The sequence below is a fragment of the Dromaius novaehollandiae genome, chromosome 3, assembly GCF_036370855.1.
Source record: "Dromaius novaehollandiae isolate bDroNov1 chromosome 3, bDroNov1.hap1, whole genome shotgun sequence".
NCBI classification, from domain to species: domain Eukaryota; kingdom Metazoa; phylum Chordata; class Aves; order Casuariiformes; family Dromaiidae; genus Dromaius; species Dromaius novaehollandiae.
Genome location: NC_088100.1, coordinates 17,465,803 through 17,483,530, shown reverse-complemented (window position 1 = coordinate 17,483,530; position 17,728 = coordinate 17,465,803). Strand labels below are relative to the sequence as shown.

Genomic DNA, 17,728 nt, shown 5'->3' with positions numbered 1-17,728 from the left:
GGGCGAGCGCAGGCAGGGCACAAGCTCGGTTGGCCCGTGGGCTGCGGCTGGGGCCACGGGGTTTCCTCCAATTAGATCCAGGGTGAGATGACGTCACTGTCGCCATGGTGATGCTGCTACAACCCCTTCCACCCCCCCCGCGCTGGCACGTTCCCCCTCCCCCCGCACCCCCCCTTCCCCGGCAGTCCGGGCTCTGTCGCGGCACGAGACAGTGCGGGGGCGCGGCCGGGGCGGCTCGTGCGGCGGGGGGGGCGGCCCTGGTGGCGCGAGGGGCCGCGGCGCGCGCCCGCGGGGGGAGGGGAGCGGAGGAAGCGGCCGGGCGCTGCCGGGCGGGAGGCGCCGGCCGGGGCGGGGTCGCGCTGGCGGCGGGGCGGGGGCTCCGCGAGGGGGCCGCCAGGCGGGGGCCGCCCCCCCCCCCGCGCCCCCTCCGCCTCCCGAGAAGGCCGCGGCCGCTCTTCCGCCTGCAGCCCGAGGCGCCCCACCCGGCTCCCCTCCGCTCGCCTCGGCCCCCGGCACCCGCCGGGCGGGAGCCGCCCAGGGCCCCGCGGCCCCCCGGCCGTGGCCGGGCTGGGAAGCGGCGCCGCTGGGGGGCGGGGGGGTGAGAGGGCGCGTGAGGGCCGTGTGGGCGAGGTGCCAGGGCGCACTGGGGGGCGGAGGCGTGGGTGCGGCACCGGTGCTGGGAGATGCAGCAAATGGGGGCTTTGGGGCGACTTTTTGGTGGTCGCCAGCGCCAGCAGCGGTTGGCTCAGGCTGCTGAGGCTCCATTTGGCGGCGTCGGTGGAGCAGTGTTAGAAGCGTGCGCTTGCACGACGGGATGCTCCCCTTTCCCCAGGGTGAGCGGGCCATGGTGGCTGGCTTTCTCCCTGGTCTCGGACACGTAGGCCTGCGTCTCGCTCTCACGGTAGAGGCAGGAGGATAATGGTCTGGTGAGAGTGAGGTAGCTCTGACGAAGGGAGTTATGATGCCCTTTCGGAACAACTGGTTTGGGATGAGGTGTGTCGTCCTTAGGCCAGGGAGAAGAAAGAATCGATAAGGTCTGTCATGCATTCCTCCCTGTTTCTTAACCTAATGATAAGTCTGGAGGAGTTTCTTTTTGTCAGGAGTAGTTGCTCTGGTGCTGGAGACTCATATCCTGACATGCAGTATTCTCAATGACAGATTTTTCAAAAGCCATTTCTAAGTCACTATGAAACTATTGTGACTGTGCTTTGCCCTTAAGGTCTGGGTGAGAGGAAGGTTGAGTTTTAAAGATGTGATATTGCTGTGATCATGAGGCCCAGGGCAGGGGAAGGCAAGTGTTTGGCTTAAGCAACGATCAGTATATTTGCCTTTTTTCCTTCGTTCCATCTGGAGTTAATTCTCAGGAGGTCAGAGGTACAATGGACAGAGATTAGAATTTTAGGTTTGTGCTTTTACCTAGTGGATAATAAAATGCTGTCCATCCATGAATTAATAAATGTGAGGCAACTATTGTTGCATGTGTTTTCAAAATGCTAATTGGATGGTGGTCTTCATGCTTTAGCACGATTTTTTCTAGACTTCCACTGCCTGAGTCTGGAAGGAAGTGGTAAAGAGATAGTGGGTTCGTGTTATTTGCCACAACATTCAGCATACAAAATCCAGGTGTGGATCAGATACTGCCTGTCAGGCCTTAGGCTAGTTTGGGTTCACAAATGTCTGTGCAGTACAAAGTCTCTCTGTTGAAATGATGAAATTTCTCACCTTTGATTTCAGCGTTGCCAAATATAGTAATGTTCAGCAACTTCAGCGTCCAGATGGGATGATGAATTCTCTGAATCAACCTCAGGATATTGTCTCAGCTCATAAAGTTCTTGATCTTTGTTTGGACTAGAACTGAGATTATATATGTGGAAATTAGGTCTATGCTGTGAAGAATCCATTATTTGTCCTTGTCATGTAAGTTCGGGCATTTATTCCATTATAGCAAAGGACCTATTGATAATACCCTGTTCAAAGTTAATGAAATTCTGTCATAAAGCCTTATGGAAATATATAACTTATCTCAGAAATTACTGTCCTGGCAACTTGCTACAGTTTTATGTTGCCTTTTTGTTCTTCGTTGTCAATAGGATATTCCCTCATTTTCACCTAAGTGCCTCATGATCACCTCCGTTTACATATGAAGTGAAAGTGGTAAGAAAGAACAACTAAATCAAAATTGACCAATTGCACCACAGAAGCTTTCTGGGTTAATGTTGTGTCTCCATCAGAGATAAAAGAAACTATTCCACCTCTAAAGCATGGATAAATGGATTTTATTGGAGCAAATCTGACCTAATCAAAAGCAAAGAGGACCTAATCAAGACTACTTCCTTCACTGTTTCTCCTCAAAAATTAGGACGATATTAGAATTACAGTCTGCCATACAATTTAGTTTGCACATCTCTCCCACCCATTGTAGGCTTGCATTAAGACATGCAGGACCATCATGAAAAAAAATGGGAAGTGCTGGGCATAGCAAGTCATAGGCACAGAGGACTTGATAACAGCTGTGCGATGAGTCTGGACTTAGCTGCAGGTATCCTGTAGAGTCTACTATACGTGTGCAGGTCGGCTGCATGGCCTGTGTGTCTGGCTTCAGACCTATTATGTGTTGTGGCTGCTGTCTAGGTCTCTTCAAATTGGGGTCATGTAGATTTATGTGCCTTAAGACTGCATCATGATATGGTCTTTAATGACAATGCTAGTTTCCCTAGAGGAACCCTGTCTCACGGTGGGGATAATGTTCTTTGGAGAGCTTTTCTGAGAGGAGGCTAGAATAATTTCTTACCTTTAGTTTAGCAATGTAAAGGCTAAGAGGAGGTCTGATGTCTCAAAAGGAGTAAACAACAAGATTGGACAATTGTGATTTAAATTGAAGACAAATATGTATAAACTGTCTGTTAATGAATTTAGGCCAAGAATTAGAAGATCCTGGCTTCTCAGAGCAATGGGGTTGTGGAACAGCTTTCTCTTATTGAGAGCAAGAAGCCCACCTACTCTGAAGGTGGACAGCTTATGAGAAGGATTGTGTGGTGTAGTTGCCTGAGATAACAGTAGACTAAAGTCCAGAAGCTTTCCAATTCTGTGTTTCTATTAAATATTTCTTTTAATGCTTACTTTGTGTATATTTTAATGTACAGTTTACTGCACAGCATTATATTTCATTGAATCTAAAATTATTAATTTCCTTTAAGGCTTTTCAGGAGTGCTGTTGCTCTACTAAACATGAATGACTTTGTAACACGGTTATGAAATGGATGGTGTTATCATATCTTACATCCAGGAAATTAAAAATATCAGCACTTCTAGATACATATATGAAGAAACTGAAGACCTTCATTTCCAGAGTAGAAAACATTTTATACTATTTGACGTATACTGAAAGTCCACCTCCTACTGACTTCAGGTGTACCTGCAGGTTCAGCATCTCTGCAACTCATGCCACAGATTACTTAAATGAGGTAGGGGAGACAATGGGAAATGTGTAATGCAAATTCCTTAGAATTACATGCGAACTTTAGGACAGAGTTGGAATCCAGTTTTCTAGAGCTTCAGTCATCTGTCGTAACTATAAGACTCTCCTTTTGTTCTGGCAGATCCTGCCTCCTCCATCACATGCCTTTCATCTCTGCAGCAAGTGAGGTAGAAATGCTGCAGACAACAGCTTCCCGACCTAGTCACCATATCAGGCCTGTCCTGTGCACCGAGTTGATGGCAAGTGAGGATGGTATATTGCAAAACAGACACATGGCACAGTGAATTAAGGTAAACAAACCAACCAACAACCCCAAACTTTCAAATAGAAACAGCAGACTTCTGTTACGGGATTTACACAGGCTTCCACTGAACATCAGCATGACTGAGCTCTTTAGGTCAACAACATACTTCTGCGCTATTTGAAATGGACCTGTAAGGGGTAGCAGTAGAAAAAATGTGGCTACTTGGGATCCTGCCTTGAGTGGGATGGAGATTCTGTACAAGTAGGTTTCATATCTGTTTGCGTAATGGTAAGGGAATATATTTTATGTTTATAAAGGCCTGTCTTATGGCAATTACAGGACTTTTCTCTTTTTCTTGCCTGCTGCTTCCTGTCTTCTTCTTTGCCTCTTCGCCTGTCCCCAAATTTATATTGCTATCCCATCTCATCCTGTTCTGTATCCTGCTTTCTGCTCAACTTCTACCCATATGCTCCCTGTCTTGTGCTCCTTGCTACCATTCTCTCTGTAGTTGTACTCTCTGCCCTTCTTCACTTTTTCCAGCTCCCAGTAAAACTGGGTAGAGAAAAAGACTTGCCTAGGAGAACTAGATATATATTAGTCTTATGTGAGAGCTGGAGTATGGAGTCTTCAGAAAATTTTTCTGACAAACTGAAAGATGTCAGCTGAGCATACTGAAATTGGTTTTTTTTTTCATTAAGTTTACCATATTTGGGTAGTTTTTCATGAAACTGACAAAAGACTTAACCTCCAACTGGCTAACTTCCTGTCAAGTTTAAAGGAGTCACTTGATGGCTGTAGGTGTTGGAGTTCTTCAATAAAATGTTAAAAGCTTTTGTGAGCTTCAGGGAGAACAGGCCTCTGAAGGAAGTTGCTGAGTGTGTAGTTAGTATTGGGTGATGTTCTTGTGCGAACAGTTTTCTGTTGATGGGAGAAGGGAAATCAAGGAATATTTGGGTTAGGAAGGTAAGCGTCAGTGTGGGAAACTGGTATAAGTTCAGTTTCACCCTGAACGTCACTTTTCTGGTTTAATTTACTGCTGCAGGATGAGTGTATCTGTGTACTGGGAGTAGTTTGGCCTTTGCTGGTGAAGGATATTGATGAATATTGATATCTGCTGTTGGGGAAAATGCTGCTGTAGTATAATATACCAAATCAGCTATTGCTCACACTTGGTAGTAAAATCTCAGCCTTTGACACTTTTTCTTTCCTCATACCTACAGTAGTAACTATTACGTTCTACTTCTCTCTTGGGGTGAAACAGATATCACATTATTTCATGTAACTATTTCTTTGCATCCTTTCCTTCTATATCATCTGGTATGGAAGAGTTCAAAGAGCTCTGGGGAGTAGAATCAAACCTACTTTATCTGTGTTTGTGTCTCCCCCCGCCCCCTCCCCCCCTACACATAGATTGCCTTTCCTCCTTTTGGCCTGTAGGTGAGGGAGGATGCTGACCAAACACAAAACAGTTCCCTTTTTCATGCTGTTAGCGTAAAAAGTAAAGGTATGTTAGAACTGGTCCTAAGCAGGTCTTATGAACCTCATGTGAAGTAACGCCAAAGCCTGGGGGAGAGAACCATAGAGGATTCCTGCTCAGCAAGACGGTGCACAGGTCCAGCTAGACACAAAGCTTTGGCGGATCTCCCTTGGGCCTCTCTGTTTTCTTCGCTGGCTCTGTCCCAACAATGATGAGTTGTAAGTGGGAGGACAGGGGAGCCAGGTGGAGCCAAATGGCATCCCTGAAAGGTGAGGTGGAAGCTTTAAGGAAAGGAAACAAATAGCCTGTTAATGGCTTTTCCTTATTTAAATGCAACTTGTTCTACCAAAACCTAATAAAGAGCACTCTTATGCATGAACAAGCAGGAGTGGCAAAAGTCACTGTGATTGTCAAGTAAATTTTATCCTCCTGAAGCTTCGTCTATCAGGAGGTAACAGTAGGGCCCACAGAATTAAGATAAATGCACCTAATTTCCTTTTAATGGTGATTTGATTATTCTTTCATTACAAGTAACTAGTTCCCTTTTCTAATTATATGGCTTGCTTTTATCCAAGAAAAATTACCCAATTTATGGGATTGTACCATTAAGGTCCCTCATCCATGAACAATTCATTGTGGTGCTATGAAATTGCTAGTTTCGTAAAATGTCTATATTGCAATAGATATGTATAGATTTTTGGCTCGTTTGCTATTTTGCCAATGGTCATGACAAATGAGAAAGCAGGTAGCAGGAATGGATGTGCAAGACAAAAATGAAATGCATAGGGCAGAAAGCATAAGCCCTACACATTTAGCATGACTTTAAGGGAGTGAGTAGTATTAGATGGAAGGAGGCACTGGGGAACAAAACAGAAATGTATAAAGGTCTACTGGTACTTGGAAATACTTCATCAGTTGGTTGTTTAGTAAATTCAGAGAGAGCTCTTTCTGTTATGCCTTTGATCTCTTCACTTCTTCCTTTTCATCTCTATCTTCTCCTTCCCCTGCAGCTGCCTTATGCACACGTTATCTAGAGGGAAGATGTGACATCAGTCAACCAGATTACACAACGAGAGGGGTGATTGGTGGCAAGCAGTGTAGTTAAGAATATGTTGAAGGTGTGAGGAAGGCCTCAGGACTGCAGGCAGGTCTCTGCAAACCACTATGATTAGTTTGGTTTCCTAGTCTTGTGTAGCTGTGATGGCCTAGGGATATAAGCAGGCAAAGCTGGTGCAAAGAGGTAATACCTCTTACTAGATCAGTTGGTAGAGTTGGAAAAAAATAGACAGTCATTGGATCCAAAAACATCCAATGAAGTTATATATGCTAGATACTAGAGGTTTGGGTTTTTTTTTTTATTCTATGCCATATAATGTTAGGGCTGATAGGTACTTGAAAGTCAAGTATTTGTCTGTATAGGGAAACCGACTGGTAAAGGAATCATGAATAATTATACCACTGTAGGTAGGCTGGGGTAATTCCCTATGTGGAAACTCCATTCTAGAAAAAAAGCCACTTTCATTCTGAAATAGAATGTCTGCTAAGAGAGCAATACCAACAAAATTATAGTTAGCAAATTATTACCAGTGTAAACAAACTGTAAGAATAAAGGAAGTAAGGGGAGAAGACAGAAAAGACAGAGGTGTAAAGAAAGTAGACAAGTGGTTAGCCAGAGTTAGTTGTGGGACGATGTGATACAACTATCCTTTCTCATGTGAACTTTATAGGCTAAAACAAAGCTTGTAGAAAGTCTCAGAAAATGTTTGTTTCAAGGCATGGGGTTTTTTTCAAACTCAATATTGAAGAGTTCTTGGTCTTCAATCAGCTTAAGTTGGATGTAGGATGTGTTCGTATTGAATTCTTCCATAGTTTGTAATTACAAGATTCTTGGTTATAAGTTTAATTAGGGCTTAGTACTATCTTCCTTATGCAAAGATCAGAAACTTGAGGACTATGAAAAATACATGCTAGATCTCTAGCTAGTTATGATTATGTACCTGGTACACAATTAATAAAGGCTTATATAGAGAATGGAATAATCCTTTAGTGGATTCAGGAGTGACATTTATTTGTATGTACTGAGCTGAATACACTTTGTCAAGCCAAGAACAGGGCACTATACCTGCATCTTTAATAATTAAATTAACTGAAGTGGTTAACATACAGCATCTTTGCTTTACTGAAGCAAAGTCATCATACTTATATGTCATCATTATAAGCAAGCTGCTTAATGATGGCCCATGCTAATGCAAATCATATCGCTTAACTACATATATTAACATTATAGAAAGCCTCAGATAAGCAGGATGAGCAACCATGGAACTATAAGCAAGAAAAAAGCTCAAGACTATTGAAAGAGGTACCTAGGCAATGAGTTGCCTCCTACACTACTGGGATGAGGTTCCCCAGGGGAAATTTTGCCTTCTGGAGAAACCTAAATGAGAGAACATTCTCCCTTCTCCGTCTTTGCACATGCTGCTGCTAATGAGAGAGCAGAGCTTTCTGTTGAGATAATGAGCTTGCTTACAATATACAGCACAAAGAATAGTAAGATCACACATTGCTGTTTGCTGTGTTGGCAGGTAGTATCATTTCTGCAGTGGGAGATATTTCTGAATGGAGAGATTTAAATGTGAAACTTATCCAGAGATGACTACAAAAGGAGTTTAGTCTGAGGGTGCTAGATGTTCACTATGGGAAACAGTAACACTGGGAGGAGTTTTCAGATTTAATTTCCATGTATTTGAACACTGGAGACTTTCAAATTAAATAATCAGAGAAGTTGTAATTAAATTCCAGGATTTATTTCATTCCGTTTCTTTGTTGGACTCCTCCTAGTGCAGCTAAATGGTTCCTGTTCTTATCAAATTATTCTTGTTTGTGTAGCTTTCAGCAAAGTATTTTTGAAAGGTTAGATGTTTACTGATATATAATTAGCAGGGCTCCCCTTCTTAATAACAGGGAATTCTATGAATTAATTTAATTTCTGTAAGTTCAAATACAGTGTTTTTATAAATCTTTGTCTATGCATAAAAGTTATACAGGGATCATTAAAATCATAAGATAATTAAGGAGAAAGCTTTAGTGTAAAAGATTATGTTAAGTGTATCAAATATTTCATAAGTCTCTGCTTTTTCTGACATTACTGATTACCACCCTTCTTAGCCATTTCATTCAGGTATTTTCTTGGAGAGACGATGCTTTTTCTTTCCTAGGTGCGATATTGGAGGAATACTGGTTGGCCCGTTTGCCCTGTTGTTTCCACGCCACTGTCATGAGACCAGGGTAGGAAATGAATTTCCTGCTCTGTGAAACTTTTCAGAAATACAGACTTCTTATTCTACATAAGAAGATTGCAGAACTTTTCTTGTGAAAAAAGAAACTATATTCTTACAGTATTAGTGAAGGCAGTCACCTGGTATGTGAGAGATGTCTTTGCAAGTTCCCATTTTGCCCTTTTTAAATTTATTGGGTTATTTTAAATAGAGGGTCATCTCTGTTGTCTTTTCCTCATCTCAAGTACAAGAACCTTTTCAAAGCAGATGTTTCACTGACCATTAATTTTCCAGTGACCTCACCTCATGTTACAGCAAATAATTCTGGACCAGAACCAGCTGTTGCTTTCTGGCTCCAGTCCAGAATTTTTCACTGAAAATAAATACACAGAATCTCCATGCTTCACATACTGTGGAATCAATGAGCATGATAGAGAAGAAATGTTCTAAACCATGATGCAGAAAATAAAGGGTTTGTTATTATTTATAAGTAGGTTTTTTTTTTCTTAGCATGCATAGTTTAAAAACTATGTTGTGTCTATCATACTATTGCATATTGGAATCTGTATCAGAACCATTAGAAATATTGCTACATAAGAAGAGAACCTTGAAAGACATTTTTCTAGGACATGTCAGAAGCAAACTTTCTGTGCACCAACTAAAAAAGTTCAACCTTCTCAAGGCAACAAATACAAACTATGCTAGCATATTTCCACAGTCAAATCAACGCCTTCTTAAGAACCATCAAAATCTAAGGCTTCCACATATTGTTTCCCCAAATATGGTATTTTATACAATGGGCCAAATGCATCAAATATTGCTTCAGTACTTTGAAAGTCAGTTTCTGCCACCCCTCTCCGTATATTCAGTCATATTCATCCCCTCTCCCCCTCTCCCCCTCTCCCCCTCTCCCCCTCTCCCCCTCTCCCCCTCTCCCCCTCTCCCCCTCTCCCCCTCTCCCCCTCTCCCCCTCTCCCCCTCTCCCCCTCTCCCCCTCTCCTGTTTGATAGAAAGTAGCAATTAGTTACATCTCTCAATTCTGGAAGGCATTTCTGCTTGAAACGGTATTAATATCTGAGACATCACACAGGAAGTGCTGTACTTCAGGGTTGGTTTCATAACCTGCCCTATTAATGGACCAGTTTTCTCTTGAGACCATCATTAGGAATACCAGTGTTGTGTTCAAGGTGTTGAACTGTAAGATAGTTGCACCACTTCAAACAGCTCATTTTAATTCCGTATTTTTTTCTAAGAAAACAGTCCTTTAGTAAAGATGACTGGATTTAAGGTCCTTTAGAATTGGCACGTAGTCATTACTGAGGGCAGAAAAATCTTATATGAAAATAACTCTCCATAGAAGAGTATTACAACTGTCTGGTGATAGGTTCTTGGCTAAGTAGATGCCTACATAAGATTTAGGCAAAGTGGGGTGCAAATACAGTCTGTAAAGTAATAATGTGAAGTAACAAAGATTTTATATGGTAGGTAATCATTTGAGAAATAACGAATGCTCCAGTTTTATGGTAAGTTTACAAAGAAGTCAAAAAGCTCGTTTAGTGTCTTGTGGAACTATTTGATGGAATAATTAAAACAACTTCATTGAACCTTTACCGAATATGTAGAATTCATTCTTACAGATTAGCAGAAGGATGTGTCCTGGAAATGTCAAGTCTGTTTTTCAAGACTTTCTCAGGACATTCCCACAGAAAGACAGAAATGAATTTCTCCCTTGTAGGTATAGTTCCAAGTTGCTGAAATTTTGAGCATAGCAGCCCTAACATCTCTTTGTAGCCTGTGGAAGGTAATCGGCGTTTCCAGAGGATGAGTCTTCTCATCCAACTGAGATTCTGGAGGTGTCTGTCTCTTTCTAGATCCTTAAGCAACTGTGCTCCTAAATAAAATGAAATAGGATGAACATGAGCCAAAGTCTACAAGTATAAGAGCAGTTTGATCAATGTTCATTATGGCTGAAATTTGCTCCTAATGGACCAATGCAAAGAGCATATACTAATTAAGTTCATGTAAGTTCACTTGGAAAGCACTGAAATGGTAGTCAGACCCTAGCTGAGGTCTGTACCTAGGGCTACATTTCATACTATGTTTAAAGTGTCATTTGTTGGGAGACAGATTTTTCCCTTTTACTTCACACTTAAATACTTTCATTCAAGTCATGCATTTTCAGCTGGAGAGGAGTATTCTGTATTGCTGATGCAGTTGGGTTTATTAGTATTCTGGGCACATGGAAATTTAATTGGTTTGAATGAACAGTAGTTGTAGGGCCTGATAAGTAGGATGATTGTCATCGGGAGTCATTTAGCACTTTGCTTTCACAGAGCACAAACTCCTTGTGACTCACATTAAAAGGATAAGGCCAGATTTTCATCTGGTGTAAATCAGAGGAAAATGTTGCCTGTTGTGAATGTGTGTGTTCTTTGTATTTAATTAATTGCTTTAAGATTTTTCTAATACATCCATTGTAGGATTTGCATAATATCATTTAGTCCATCCATGCTTCTGAAATTCTTCTATTGTACCTCTCTGGGCACTTTCTGTTCCTCATCTATCTTTGTGGTGGGAGACTCAGAACTGAACACAGATTTCAAGGTGAGGATATATTGATTTAGACAGTGGTTTAATACTTTTAGGATTTTCTTTTTCTGTCTGATACTTCCTTATATTTTGTCAGCTTTTCAGAGTGCTGCTGAACATGGTGGTAATGTTCTTATTTTGCTGATCACATCAATAGTCAGATAATTTCTTCCAAGACTGCATTTGATAACATGGCGTTTGCTCTGTTTTATGTTGTTCATTCAACCAGCATTTGTTAGGTCTCTATGTACTTATTCGCGACCATATCTCAAGCTTCTGTTTTGACTGTCAAATAACATTGTGTCACTTGTAAATTTACGCTGCTCACTCTTTTCTAGATCATTAATCAAGACATTGAGCACTAGCCTGCATCTGTACAGTTAATCTTTGGCCTCAATGAAAGTTAAAAGTATATTCCCACTTTTTTACCTACATCAGTGACAACAGCAGAACTTGATGCAGCTGAGAAGGTGGCTAAAAAAATCTTTGTCCCTGTAGATCCTTGCATTAGTTGAAGATGGAATCAGTTTGGATTAAAAAAAGTATACTGTGGCTAGTTGTGGCAGCATCAGAATCTGAGGGTGTTTCCAAGAAACCTCCAGGAGTTGCAGGAGTGGAGTCAATGCATGAGTGTTTCCTAGAGTGTGCAGAACCATGCAGTTGCATGTTTGGAATCTAACAGTCCCAAATTGTTACTAGCTCAGCAGCTAACTGCTGGGGTGGGAAACAAAGTGTGAGCTAGGGTGTAATGGGTGCATGTTCTGCTCTCTAAAATATTGATAAGTGTGACTGGTGCACTGGAGATTGTACACAGTAGACTAGATAGCCTTACAGTGACTGCAGTGCAATGTGTATCTTTTTTCTCTTTCTCACATCAGACTTTCTAGTCATTAACAGAAAGGGGAATTTCTGCACATAACTTGTTTGATCACTGTGGTTCATTCAGCAAACACGGGATAGCATGCAAGGCCTACGGTCCTTAAAAACTCTGCTATCTTTTCTTTTCCTATGTTAGATTCTGACATCTTCAACCTAGGATGACTAAGTCCTGGCATCTCTGACATTGCCAAATGATTGCCTGGCCCCTAGTCAGCTGTTGGCTTTCCACAGTTTTCATGCTCCTGAAATATTGATGCTGCTTCATGGCAAAAGAGCTACTTGAAACCTGTGTTTAAGTACAAGATCCTCATATGAGACATTCCCTTCTTTAATTCATCTCATCCCTCAGATGCATGTAGGCAACTTGTGTAAGGAATGGGTTCAGGAGGGGGAGAGAGAATGTGTGAGCAGATGGGGGAAAAATGGGATCAGATATCAAAACACCAGGAAAGAATTCACAGCTGAGAAACCTGAACAAAAATGAAGCATTTAGTTAGTTGGAAGTAGATGATAATGTCTGTTCCAATTTGGCAAGGGAGATCTACTTACTTTTTGGCATTTTGCTAAGACAGCTCCTGAGGGAGCTGAGCTGAGCTGCTTCTCACTCAGGTACCTAAAGATTTTTTCTGAGGATGTTTAGGTGCCTCTTTCTATGGGTACATATCTGCCTGATTGGAGCTCAGTGTTTTCATGGGGCAGCAGGGTGGTTAGGAGTTTGAGGTGTTTCTCAAGTACCTTTTGAAAATCTGGCTTTTTGATCTCCATGGGATTGCATGCTTCTGGTGTCTACTGTTCCTGAACCTCACTGCTGCCATGGTTAGAAAGCTTCCAGTTTCCAGTTTGAACTGATTCATGGAGTCCCATTTGTTTTTCATACCAAAACACTGCTACTTCCATCTCCTCCTATCCCTCCACTTCCCTTCTCCAGTGTATTTGGAACAGTCCCCTCTGCTAGATTAAACAAATTGACTCTGAGGAATGATTATATAGATAGTCAAGGCCATTCTCACACAACCTAAAGTAAGAGCCACCACTCTGCCTTGTCCACATCTTAACCTTGCAGCCTCTGCCACAACCATTCTTCCAGGCCTGTCTCCCTTCTCTCAGAATTGTCTTTAATCACAGACAGTAGAAATACGCTGTGCGTGCTTTTCGGCAGGCAGTATGGGGGATGTGGGAAGGCCCTGTGCTTGTGCTCTGAAGCACAAGAGCAAATTCTGTGCATGTTTCAAGGTGGGAGCCTGCTTGGATGACAGGCTCTACCTCGAATGCTGCAATTCAAGCTTGCGATTCACTAATGCTGCCTGCACAAGCGTAGCCTAAACCTCCTGTACAGTAGGCTCTTTGCCACTCCAAGCAGCCTCAGTACCTGTTGAACATGAATTTGTCATTGTCCAACACGGAATACTTGGCATGTTAGAGCATCCTAGTGAGATCTCAGTAGGACTTGAAATGCTAGCACATTGACTTCTCTCTCTTACTGATGAAAATGAATCTTACGCCTCCTGGCAACACACTTAGGTTTCTCAGCCCTGCATCACATTAGCAAGGGATTGTCAGATTGTGCTTAGCTAGATATGTGAGGTCCTTCTATTTTGCTGCTAAATGATGGGCTTCCAAGTTTATAGTAGAAATTCTGGTGTTAATCCCTGACTATGTGACTTTATACTCCATGATCTTCAGTTTTATCCTGCCTGTGTCACTCAGTCCACGTGTACAATTCCCTGATCCTCTTCTGCATTGACAAAGCCTTTCAATCTTGTGGTATGCTCTAGTTTCGTTAACATGTTTTAATTTTCTTGTGCCAAGGTCGTTAATGAAAGTATGAAACAAGATCAGTTCCAAGGTTTCAAGCTCGAAGAAGCCTTAATTGGTTGTGCAGGATATGTTTTGCAGATAAACAAAGGACACAGCAGATCCTCATGGGGGCAAATCAGCCTAATCCTGGTGACCTTTATAGAGTTATCCTGATTATTCAGAGGATGTTGCTTCGTTTTGGTCTTTTATCCTGCATGCAGCAAAACAGTTCCTCTTCCTATGGTCTGAGTAGCCTTATAAGGAATGGAATAGGATTTGGAAGAAGCATAGTTAGAGGAATGACACCAATATCGAGGTGGTGGCCAGTGAGAAATACTAGTCTCTTACTGCTGACTGCATTTTGCAGTGATTTGGTGAAGAAAAAAAGGAGAGGGTCTTACAGAGATTTGGGAAAGGGAGGTGGATATGCTAGCTGAATGCCCCGAATAGCCAGATAAAGAGGCCTTGCAGAAATGCTATATGTTCTCAGGGGCGCAGAGTCAGAAATGCATTGTGCTCCTAGTGTGACTCAAACAGCCACTTGTGAAGAATAGATATGCCTTTGTATAAAGCATTAATCAAGCTTATTGCATGTCTTCTTGTATATGGAATAGTATTATCATGATTCATGTGTATGTTTTACCTTATTTTATGTGCAGATTTAATCGCACTTTGTGTGGAATGGAAAGACATTTTCAGTGATTTTTATAATAAATAAAAATGAATACTTTGTTAAACACTGAGCTAAAGATTGTGTTAAATCAAAAAAATGTTACTAAACATTTGAAAAGCTGATAGGAGTATTAAAGCCTGTGGGCTCTAGGAGGGTTGTTTGCCCCTCTGTGTTTCCCAACAGCTGTTGCTGTGGCACACCAGCCATTTTCCTGTCCTCTTCTGTGTGTCTTCTCTTTATTGTACTGATGCTCTGGGGAAAAACAAAGGAGAAGCACAAGAGATTATTTTCCAACTCTTAGGCTTTAACCCAGTGCTGATGTCCTTTTGCCTTTTCCTCATGTTTGTGTCTCCATTTTTGCAGGCTCTTTCCTGACCTAAACAAATCTGAATTAAAAGGATTTTCCCAAATTAATGCTGGTCCCCTAGATCTGTTGTGTAAAGGAGGTGCCTGGCTCTTCTGGTAGCCTGAAGAGAAATTTATTAAACGTGGCTTGTATTTTTTGATATCCAGGAAAGGAGTAGGAGGGTAACTGGAGAGAGGTTTCGGGGAGGGGGGATGGACTCTGTTGTGAGGGTTGATGGCTGTTTGTAGGATGGAATAGCAAAGTGCATGAGAGGCAAATTATTAAGTTAGCACTTTTAAGGCTGTCCTCATTTTGGAGGATGTCACTCTCAAGGTGTTACCAACAAGCAAATTCATATTTTGTTTGAGGAGGGTAAGGACAGAGCATGACAGTACGTCCTATTCCCCCAGAATAACGTCCCCAGACTAGGCACAAGCACATGCTAACCCTGCATGAGCAGTGCCTGAAAGCTGTGTCAATTCACAGTCTTCATGCTGAAGGAGAGCACTACTTTTGACGTAAGTTCATGTAATTCCAGCAGGTCAACATGGAGTACACTAAAAAATGACAGGAAAGCTGCAGAGAATTCCCTATAGCATCTCTTGGAATTGCTTTCCTTTGGCAAGTGTCTGCTTAGCCTGAGCTAGGCAATTTAGCTCATAATAATAATTTATGCTGGCTGAGGGCATTAATTAAACTGTAAACTAGCAACATGACTCTAGAAGGTGTTTTTCCCCCTTGTTCAGTAAGCATTGTTAGAATAAAATAATCTTTCCTTCCAACTGATGTGGTTTTCCTTTAGCTGTGGGTTTCTTTAACGGATGTGATGCCTCATCATCTGGGCAATCAGAGAGGTGGAGGAGGAAGCAACAATCTTCGGGATGGAGCTGGAAGGGTGTTTTGGGGGATACAACAGATTTTCATGTTGTCTGTCATCATATTTGTTTTGAAGAGACAGATTTTTGCAGTCTCTGAACACTTGTAATAAAATGTATCATATAATATCCCCTGGAATGGTCTCTTTCTCAGTTTGTGACAGGGTCATGCTCCAGCTGGGATTGAGAGAGAGAAGCTAAGCAGCCAGGTCTTCAGTAGTGTGCAGTAGCAGGTTACCATTCTTGCAGCCTAGCTCTATTTCCTTTATTTTTATCGCACTGGGGATCCTAACTAGTGACGTATCCCCCATGCACTTTTTTTCATACTTATTTTTAGCCCAGCACTAAGCATCTGCCGGTGACCGGGCCAAGAGACAGTCTTCTCAAAAAGGCCATAAAGTTCAGGCCTCAGTATGGGATTGTGGTGGTAAATCAACTTGCCACCAGCTAGAATACTGAAGAACAGCATTTGGCTGTTTGCCAGAGCACAAAGAGGCAGGTAACAGCCACACCAAAACACACACACCAAGCTGGGATGTCAGTAGAAGAATGTGGATCATTTCAAAGGAAGGATGTACCTACTTTTATCCTGAAAGGATAGACTCCTGTAGCAGCTTTACTGAATCTGGCTTCAAACAGGATTTAAACCTTTGCCAAAACTTGTAATGAGGAAGGAGCTAATCTAGCTGACACTAGTTTACAAGCTTTCCCAGAAGGATCCTAGGTGAACACAAGGACGACATCTTTCCTTTGTATGGCATTGATCTCTGATATCAGTTCAAACACAAAAGGGAGCAGAGGAAAAGCTTGTGCCTCCTTGGCTTGAGCAGTCATGGAGCCACATCTGAACATGCAGTATTGCCCTTTTTAATTCCCTACGTTAGTGTTTAGGCTGTAGTTCCACCGTTCACCAGTCCGTAGTCTTAAGGGGCTCTTTGACTGCACTGGAGAAGGAATTGCCATTCCCAGCTGGACACAATTGTTACCGTGTATTGTATATTAAGTATTAATCTGAATGCTCTTAAACTCAGAGCAAGTCTGTGAAATGTACTACATATAAATCCTATCCCTCTGACATCCATCCAGCTGGAGTTAGGCATGAAATGGGAAAGAAAAAAAGCCATCACCTCCCTCATGTCTTATTGTAGAAAATCTGTTGTGTTCCAGTTTCCCCAATTTGCATTCTTCTGCAGTTGGGGCTGGGTCTGGAGCAAGAACCAGCCAGACCATGAACCAGCTGCAAAGCCACAGGCCTAAGGCACAAAGATAAACCTTAGTGAATCCCCTGCCTCAGGAGAAGGGGGAGTGTGCCTTGTGCAGCATCCCTTTCCTCTAAAGGATTAGGAATCTGTCTGAAATGGAGAGGGAGCATCAGGAACAAACATCTTATGATCAAATCTATTCCCTTTCAATGAGGTGGAGAGGAAAGTCCCCTGGCCTTTCTCCAGTGCAGGTGGCAGGACCTGGAGTAGATTTGGGCCCTAAACTGTGGACACCATACTACCTACCTTCCTGTGTTGATTTTACCGTTCCTGTTCTCCAATTAGCCTGGGTCCAGAAGCTAGGACCCACACTTCAGGAGGATATGACTTACATTTTAAAGTTCACTATGTACAATATGCCGTGTATGTACAGTAAGGGGCTCATTCCCATTAATGTTGCAATTTTCTTTGCCAGATATTTGGGAGTAGCTTAATTCATTTGGTAATGGATGTATACATGTACATGTACATGAATGGATTGTTCTGAATGATGCTAGAGTTCTCCAAGCATTTGTCCTTTGAAGCATTTGTCCTAAGGAGACAGTTCCTTTTTAATGGCCTGCAAAGGATTGTTTGAGAAACCACAGCAACCTGCTCCAAGACAGCTTCTAAGCACCTTTCCTCAGCCAGAAGGATGAATATGGCCACAACACTGCATCCTGCTGTTAGAGAAAATAAAGCTGAGAACTAGGGAATGTTGCTTTTTTTCCTGCTCAGAGAAAGCAAAGTGAAACAGAAGCCTCACAGCCTTTTATATCAATCTAATTGAATAGAAAAACTAAGGACATCAAGTTATCTGGACTTTATAGCTGAAATCTAATCTCTGTCAAAGC

The 17,728-nt window shown here is 42.2% G+C and overlaps 1 long non-coding RNA gene across 3 annotated transcripts; it reads left to right on the top strand.

Annotated features, from left to right (window-relative positions):
* The first annotated feature begins 290 nt into the window (after positions 1-290).
* On the top strand, positions 291-9,376 carry LOC112981526 (uncharacterized). 3 transcript variants are annotated; one of them, XR_010388192.1, is made up of 3 exons: positions 291-598; positions 1,735-3,464; positions 3,600-9,376. It is a non-coding gene; the product is annotated as an uncharacterized LOC112981526 (long non-coding RNA). The 3 variants fall into 3 exon arrangements; XR_010388191.1 differs by lacking the exon at positions 291-598 and having other exon boundaries at positions 605-1,917; positions 3,198-3,464; XR_003258734.2 differs by lacking the exon at positions 291-598 and having other exon boundaries at positions 605-1,917; positions 2,091-3,464.
* The last annotated feature ends 8,352 nt before the right edge of the window (positions 9,377-17,728 follow it).